Genomic DNA, 10003 nt, shown 5'->3' with positions numbered 1-10003 from the left:
AGTGAAGAAGGGGACACCTTTTAATAATGGTAACCGGTTAGAGAGAGAGTGTGTGTGAGTGTCCTCACAGGAGAGAGAAAATAATTTTGTTTTATTTTATGTTGAAATTATTTTTAAAAAAATATAAAATAAAGAAACTAGAGAAGGGGAGTGACGTTAGACGTTAGACGTTGGAGGTGGGATCCACTTTGTAGCAGATCTGCCGCAAATGCATGCAACCCTACGACACGTGTGCATGACGTGTCACATGATTTCCTACCTGGCTTTCAATATCTGTTGGCTTCACAACACTTTCTATTTTGTTTCTGAAAGTAATTATAAAAAATGGAAGAAAATTAATTTAAGGAGAAAAACTGAAAACCAAAAAGCTGCTGTGTTTATCTAGATGTGAATAAGACTTGTAATTTCAGCTACTAGAAGCTGTCACGGCTCAGTTGATTTTCTTTTTTTCCATCAAGTATCATGACTTTTTTGTGAATTTCATACTTTGAGATTGATATTTGATAGTGATTGACACTTTCTCGAAAAAATTGAGTTGAAAAGTTTCCTGGTTCTTAAATGTAACTAACAATTTTATGGTTAATGACTTGATAAAATTTATTAATGGTTCGTGTTTTATTTATGTAATAATATGATTAAAAAAATATATTTTTTATTTTCATTAAATTAAAATGTATCTTTTTTATTTTTAAGGCTTGATTATATTTTTTTTATATCGATTACACATCTAATAAATATAAATATAATGTTTATTTACATCATTTATAAATATAATCAATATAAAAAAATTAAATATAAAAAAGTTATACACCTTCATATATTTAAACTTTATTTCAACAAAAAAAATACACATTTTTATTTAATAAGGACCAAAAATTTATTATAAATTTTATAAGAATAAAAAACATAATTAATAATTTTACAAGAATGAAAAACATTTAAGTCTAATAATAATAAATTATAATAGCTTTTAATTAAATTACAAATATAAATAAATGTTTGGAGTAAAATGTTATGATATTTTACATGTATTCATAAACTTCTTACTTATCAACGAGATTTATTTTATAATTTATATATTTATTTAATATTTAAAATAAATAGGTTTAGATGGTTAGAAAATCATTGTAAAAAAAAATAAGACGTGACTCTCATATAAGTCACATATATAATGTGAGGAAACAAAAATATTAACGGATAAAAAGCTCAAAAATTAAAATCAATCAATTTTTTATTAAGGACTAAAAATAAAAAATCTAAAAAATTAAGAGATTAAAAACATAATTAACTCAAATAATTAATGAGCAGTTAGCAACATATCAGAAGTCATGACAACTGCATAAACTTGCATTTTTTAATATAAATATTAACCGTACCTTTGTTTAGAAATATATAAATATTTTATTCACTCCTAGTTTATTGGATAACAATAGTAAGATAATATATTCATGATTTAATAAAAAAAATTATAGACTCTTGAATTAGTAAATATTAATGATAAAAAAACAGAAATTCCTTTTATTGATACCAGTTTAATTTTCGTATTATGCATTATTTAAAAAAATAGTTTCCCATATAGAATCGAGCTATGGCCTTAATTAACTCTAAAAAATTGTATTGATCGAAGTTCATTTTTTGTTGACTGAGATTTAAATTGTACACATATAGCAGTGATTTAGTTCGATCCAATTGAGTAAAATAGTAAATACACCTACAAAAAGTATTTCAAGCTCAAGTTAATTGAAATTTTATCATATTGATAATATATAATAAATATTTATCTAATACTGTGATATTAATTATATTTATAGATAGGATTATGAGATGACTTCGATTTCTTAATATGAGACCTAATGCCTCCAAGAAATACTATTATCACATTTTAACGTAATAACAACACAATTTTACTCTAGATCAGGAGTGTTCCACTGTGTTCATGTGGGTTTATTGTAAAAATCCCAAGTTTAGGTGATGATATTGACTTTAAACAACATTTAATACATTGGACTGGTTCTGTTAAAAATAAATAAAGAAATTGGACTAATAAAACTTTGGATTGAGGTAACCAATTATATGATTTAAACCTCGTGTTGAACAACAGTTAACAAAAAAAAAATACACTAATCATTTTTAGAGTTTCGTAAAACGACACAAAGACTCCTTATTTTTTAAATCATTATAATAATATTTTTTTAAGAGTGCTAGAGGAATATTTTAAATATTAAGAGAGTGTTCGTATAACATATAAGAGGATAAAGCGTAATATGTTGAAGCATAAAAGGAGATTGATGTAAGAATAAAAAAAAACATGTAATTTAAGAAAATTTCAAAAAGTACGAGTATAGTTTTTTAAAAATATAAATAAATAAGTAGAAACAGATAATGAATATATATATATATATATATATATATATATATATATAATATGAGGAAGGATTAAGGTTTACTAAAAAAAATATTTTATTATTAATCTTTTTGAAATCTAATGGTTATAATGAATCACTAATATTAACTATTAAATTTCAAGAAAATAAAAAGATGTTTATTTCACTGTATTTTTAGGGATATGAAGGTAGGAATGTTTATTCTCATGTTTATTAGGAGGTTATCAAAAAAATATTTTTGGGTATCTTTCATTCCATGAAAGTTGGATTCCCATTGGGCATTTGTTCCATGAATTTGAGTATATTTTAAGGAATAATATGTTTGGAAATGTTATTCCCATAAAAGATTAAATAAAAAAATAAATGAGGTAAAATAAGAGAAAATGATATATCATTTTAAACATTCTCATGGGAATATACGATTCTCGTTTCTTTACATATATAGTGCCATATGAACACTACTTGGAGTTCATATATTTTTCTTTAAAATTATAAGTTTTAACAAATGTCAAACTAATAGTGTGAAAACTAAATAAAACATTATAGCCTCATCATTCTAGTTAAGATGATCTAGAGGTATGTTAGTCGTTTGATTACAAAGAAATTTGTTCAGCGAAATACGATAGAGAAATATTAGACAAAGTTTAGAATTGAGGAGATGTAAGAAATGTATATATTTTTATTTAAAAGAGAAAAGAATGGTAGATAGTACAATAACTTATTGGCCAAGTAGCTAGCTAGATCCGATAATAGTTTGCTTAAAGAAAAATCAGTTTGAAAAATATTAAACTCGAACAGTTTGGTCCAGATATTGAATTTTTTAGTACAATAACTTATTGAATTTTCTTTTTAACACACCTTCTTTTAAAAAGGTTGAAATTTATTTGAAATGCAAAAAAGTATAAGTCTCACATCCTATATATAGAATCTCTTTATTAATGTTATAGTTTTTAATAAATTGTGACTAATAAAAAGATTTTTTTTTTTTTTGGAGAACGAGAAAAAAAAATATATCGACCATTATCGATAAAAAAAAATGATATTAACCATTATATTTTAATTTTGAATAATCAATATTAAAGCATATAAGTGATGTGGGTTTTGTGACAAATCACATGATTATTTGAAGTAATCGTGTGATTTTAATTTCTTCTTTACTGCAAAAAGTTTATAATTAGCATTTCATTAATAAGCTTAACATCAATACAATGAGAAGAAGAATGAAAAAATTATGGACAAACATAGGATCGTCTAAGTGACTTAATTCGTTTGTCTACGAATAAAATCACATACAAAGTTACCAATCAAAGAAAGAGCGTGCTTGCATGCAATCACTAGAGTGCTAAGTTCCAAGCTTAAGACAGTGTTCTGATCATCTATGTATAGTTTTGCAATACATATATATATATATATATATATATATATATACTTTGTCTCGCTCTTACTCGATTGAGTCGATTCTAAAGTTTGTTTCCAAAGCTTTAGACTCTTGATTCCTTAATTGGTTTATTCTTATCAGTTATATCAAATCTAATCCACAGACAACCTTAATGAATAATATAATAAAAAAGAAGAAAATTTTTAAAAATAGTGAGATAATTATAAAATAAATTTAATTGATTATATATATTGATAATACAATTTTTTAATGTTATTATTCAATAATAAATATCAAATAATTGACATTGATTTTTTAATATTTACGTACGTTAAAATCATATTCAAAATGATATATTAAAATTAAACTCCTATGAAATCTTGAATGTGACAAAATTATGGTTAAGAAATTAAGGAGGTGTTTAATAGTGGAGAAAATTTTTTATTTCTTGAAAATCTTACGCTGAAAACCTTAGTCTTTCATATTTGGTATTCATTTTAAAAAAATTAACAATTCATGAGAAATGATATTTTTTAGAAATGTTTTGTAAATAGTTTCCCACAAAAACTTTTGTATAAGGAAGTGAAAATCTTATTTTTCCAAGTTTAATTTTTCTTGTATTACACTAAGAATAACATAATACTCTTATTACATTAAGGTAAATGGTAAAAAATATCTAATAACTCTTTAATTTGTGAAAGATTTATCTAAATATTTTCAATAGTCAATTAAAAATAATACTCTTATTACACTAAGATTTATTCATTTTCAAGAAACATAATTCACAAGAATTCATGATTTTTGAGACATAAAAAAACTTTCTCTCCTTCCAAATGCTCCCTAAAAGAAATTTTTTTTATTAGAATACTTTTTTCTTACTCAGCAAAAGGAAAAAAATCAATAGTGTACTGTCATAATTTTCAATACAACCATTTCAATAAAAAAAAATTGATTCTTTAATAAGTGTCCTTAGTTTAGTTAGTTAATTAGCAGAACTAAATATTCTGAAAAATAAAACCCAACCCAAATTACACGGAATAGCATATATGTAGTTAAGTATAGTACCAAAGATAAAATTAGGGAAATGGACCAATTGGATGAAAAAGAAGGTAAAGTAGGATCAGGCGAAGGGAGAAGAAATGGGAGAGGAAAACCAGAGGACACTGATAAGAAGAGGGACCACTCAATCACATGAAGATGCTGCAGATCACGCACCGCATTCAGTTTTCATAGAAGAGAAAAAAAACCAACTCATTATTTGATTTGTGTGTTATGTGTGAAAGAGTTGAATCCAAATCTAGAGTCGTCTTTGCACATGTCTTTGTCATCCCCGGCATCATATTTAATCCTCTCTTATCAAATTCCTATCATCATTTCATTGAAATGATGGATAGAGTGTTGTTCGTTACCAATAAAATCAGCTTTACCTAGAAAACTCTCAACCTCTCTTTTATTTCAAAATAAATATTATCCTTTTTCGGATATGTTTTTCAAAGAAATCAGTGTATTTAATGGATCAACGTAGACTGTCTCTGATTCATATGGTTATCTAAAAAATTAATTAACAAATTATAGAATTAAAACTAAGAGTGTATGAATGAAAATTAGAAAATTAATTGATTGATATGATTGAATTGAAACCATTTACTACTAAACTTTGATGATTAATTGTTACATATAAAAATTGTCTAAAAAGTCGTGTTTATATTTTGACCGTTCGACAAACATACTGTAAAGGATTAAATCACATATCCACTTATGCATTTACATCACATATTCAATGCTTGGTGGAAAATATTCACTTATACAATTTTGTAAGGAATATCATAATGCATAAAATATAAGTCAACAATTGCTAAGTTCTCCCAATATTTTTGGAAAAATTAATAAAGGACTTATTATTTATTTACACTTTAATTAGTGAAATATGATTTATTTTAAATTTTATTTATTTTCAATAATCTTTAGAGGCATAAAACAAACATTCTCAACTCCGAGCTGGAGTTAATTAAGTAGAGTAAGACAAACATATGACATATTATAGGTTTAAGTCTCTACTTGTATTTTTGTGGTGAAATAAATATAAGTATTTTTGTTTCTTACCTTAAATTGAAGTGTCATCCTCTATTCCTAAATTTTTATTATATAAAAAAAGACATTTTCTACCTTACATTGTTTCATGCATATATAGAAATACCAAATATAAATAGGGATCAAAATTGTTGGAAAAAAACAGAAAAATTAAAATCATAAATTAAAAATTATAGAGAACTAAAATTGTAATTTAGTCTATCAGCAAAAATTAGGTTTGGCCTTTGGCCCCCAATGATGTGCTGATTCAACTGACCATGACGTGTAGAAACAAATTAAACACTGCTTTCATTTCAAAGAATACTTTTAAAAAAAAAGGTTAACGTTTCTTCGTGCATGTAACACATGTCCCTATGACTATAACAAGCCCATAGAAAAAGTTGTTTTGTAAAGAGTCGAATTCCTTAAAAACAATGGCTGAGAATGAGACAAACACTGCTTTCGTTTCAAAAAATACTTCAAACAAAAGCTATCCATTCATGCATGTAATACAAAGTGAAACTTTTTTGGGCATCGTTATAATTAACAAGCCCACAGAATGTTAGTTTTACAAATTAAATGAGTCGAATTTCTTCAAAACAATGGCTGAGAATGAAACAAGGACAGTTGTCACGGTTCTAATCAAAGCTGATGATAATATGTCAACTTGTGATACGAATTGCGTTTTCCTTCCATCCAAATGCTAATACACTTTCTTTACAATGAAGTGTTAATCACGCCAAGCTTCTATATAATGGAAATGTTTGTCAAATGAAGAAGACAGCAAAAACAAAAAGCAAAAAGCAACGTGAAGAAATCTAGACTGGTTCAGCTAGTTTAATTAAATATTTTTTATTTTTTTACTTTTGCCAATTCCAATTATTCGAGTAAAACTCAATGAATCAAACCAATTTTCTTTTTTTTTATTTTTATTTTTCCATCTTTAATAGGTGATCTAATATATTTAAGTATTGTTCACGTTTGAATTTTGATACTCCAAAGATAAAGGTTCTAAAATCGTTACAAAATCTTAAATCATATGTCAAGATGATAAGAGAGAGTCATTTTTTATTTATGAAATGTGACTAGGTTTAAGGTCTCAAATTTATTATTAGAGGTTTAATTGTTTCGCTATTGTCTATTCAATATTCTTTCAATCACTATTAATCAGTCTCGATGAAGTGTTTGGTTGAATGGTGTATAATCCTTTAAACATTGAGTCTTATAACATAAATGTCTAAAGATTAGTCAATTTTCATGGAAGAATCGTCCCAGACAATATATAATCCTCCAAGCATTAAGCTTTGTGATGTAAATACTTAAAGATGAATATAGTAAGAATTGTCATAGGAACCTATTAAACCCATTTGTTTTAGGGTTCAATCAAACTCTAATAAGTAATAATTCATTGACCTTATCAAATGGGATGTTAAGCCCTCTCCAAGCACAGTCTGTAATCTTTTAGAAGTAGACCTTTTATTTTAATCTGATTTAAATATACCAGGCTTGTTAAGATATATAGGATGTTGGCCTACAACCAACCATCCCCCTTCCAGGACTTATCTTGATTTTAATACTATCAATGATCACTGCTATAAGAAAATATACAAATTAGTTTATATTTAACTATTTCTATATATACTTAAACCCATTCCGATAAATTGATAATATCATCAGCTTCTGCAAGACAGGAATTGGAAGGACCATTCCTAAACTTGAAAGGTGCCTAAATTTTAGCTGTCATGTGGACGTGGTTGGTGGATCGGTGGCATTTTTTATATGTATAGATACAAATTAAATTAGAAGAACCGAACAAACTATAGGATCGATTTAATTAGTGCATGTTGGATTTTTAATTCCGTTCGTTAAAAGTAATTTTGTTAATGAATTATAGTGCATGTTGGATTTTTAATTCCGTTCGTTAAAAGTAATTTTGTTAATGAATTAGGATCTCTACTTTTTACTTTCATCCGTTGAATTTGTATTAAAATGTGTGTTTTAGTATTTTCAACTGCAAATCAAATATAGTCTTAATTTTCAATTAAATCTCTTTGGTGGAAATTTATCTTTTATTTAACATACAAATTAAAGTAAGAGTTAGGTACGTCTATCAATTAAATATATTGGCTTCCAACTTCATTTTATATAATATGTTTAGATATATCATTTCACAGATTGAATCATTAATTTCTGTATTCCTATTACATGGAACACAATAAAACTTTGACTAATATATAATTAAGTGTTCCTTTTGGTTTGAGGGAGGGATATCAGTACTATAATCTTTAATACACTCTTTATAATAAGTTAAAAATTGTAAAATTATGAATAAATCTCATTAAATTAAAAATAAGATTCATAAATAGAATTATTTCTTATAAATTCCAATCACTAGTAATATGGGTTTAAAAGAGTATACTGTATAATGAAAAATGTATTTATTACTATAGTTTCTTGTTTTAGCATACTCTACAACTGTCCTATAGAAATGTGAGACAAATGTGGATCTTAATTAGGCGATGATCATTATTGTTTTTACCTTTTTTTATTGTAAGATACAAAATCACATTGTAATTATATCGCACTATCTTTCAATCAACAAAGGGAAACAAAAAGTCTGCCGTGAAAACAATAAAAAGAAAAATCCATTTGTAATGATCATCATATTGATATTAAATTTTTCTAGAAGAGAAAAATTGAAAGGTAGAAGTCATGAACAGTAGCAAAATTGAAGTCAACCCTTTTAATTTGAGGAGACTTGGTTCTGCAACGCCGCACATCGTTTCTTCGAGACTGCGACTTAATATATGGTTGGATGGTGAAGCAATTGCTCCGCAATATATCCAAACGGAAGTCTTAAGAAACATGAAATTGATTCAATCTAATACACACAATGCATCAATAAGCCAATAATTAATTCACCACTGTCATCCAACCAAAGAGGAAGAAAAACAATGTCATAGTATTAAACATTAACACTTCTTGTAATATAGATAGATATAGTTTCTCACAAAATATTTTTTCAATAGTCACACATTAAACATGAACACTTCTTGTCATAAAAATTTCAGTCATGACTTTTTACATTGTAAATGTTAATTCTTTTTACTAGACCCAATTTTTTATGGTTCAAAATCAGTAAAAATCATGCGTATACTTTTCTTAAGTATTTATTAAAAGTTTAATAATAATGTAGTGATAGTATAAAATAATTTTATAAAATAATTTTATATTATCAATTAAATACGATAATGTAAAACTTAGTATATAACTTTTTTTTCACTGAGGAGTGTTATGAACATACACTCTGACGTTAATGTAGGATTTGCAAAATTTTATTTTAAAAAAAATTAATTAATTAGAAAATATGTTTATTTATTAATAAATATTAATTATTAATTTGTTAATTTTTTGTCAGCAAGAAAATTTGAATCCATGTTTTTTTTCTTTTTTTATTTCTTTATTATTAAATTAACCTTAATATTCTTTTGATAAAATATATTTAAAAGAATGTTTTATTAATATTTCTTAATCTCATTTATTAATGAGATATTCCAGTCGTTAACATGACACATATATGAATTTGTCCTTTTATGTAAGCAATGGAAATGGTCGAATTTCACGAATTGGCCAAAAGCATGCATGCATCTCCATGCGCCCAAGTTCCAAGAAAATTATGCAAACCCAATACAACTATCCCACCAATAAGATTTCTGTTTACATCACTTTCCACACCAAACTATTAATATTGAAATTTTTAATTTATGACAAAAACAGTATTATTACAATTTTTAACGCATGCATGCATGCATGCTTGGATTCATAGCTAATAAAAAATAATCTCTGGTTTGGATTATAAGAAAAAAAGGATGTCATTTTTAATTAAAAATAAATATTTTTTTATTAGAATTTGATATCAAATATAAAAGAAATTCTTAATTTTATTAAATGAAAAATATTTTGGAGAGATTCTCATCTAATAAAATATATTTTGATAAAATTTAGTTATATTTAAAAAAATAAGAAGTTTTTGTTGCTCATTATCGAAACGGATGGAAGGGTGCAAATAATCCATACTTTCACTATATGCCTAAGCAACGATTGAAAGTTTCTTAGCTTAAGAACAAACCGGACAGAGACACGACCGTTATATTTGAATATTCTTTTGTCT

This window comes from Glycine soja, chromosome 13 (assembly GCF_004193775.1).
Source record: "Glycine soja cultivar W05 chromosome 13, ASM419377v2, whole genome shotgun sequence".
NCBI classification, from domain to species: domain Eukaryota; kingdom Viridiplantae; phylum Streptophyta; class Magnoliopsida; order Fabales; family Fabaceae; genus Glycine; species Glycine soja.
Note: the sequence above shows the minus strand (reverse complement) of the source record.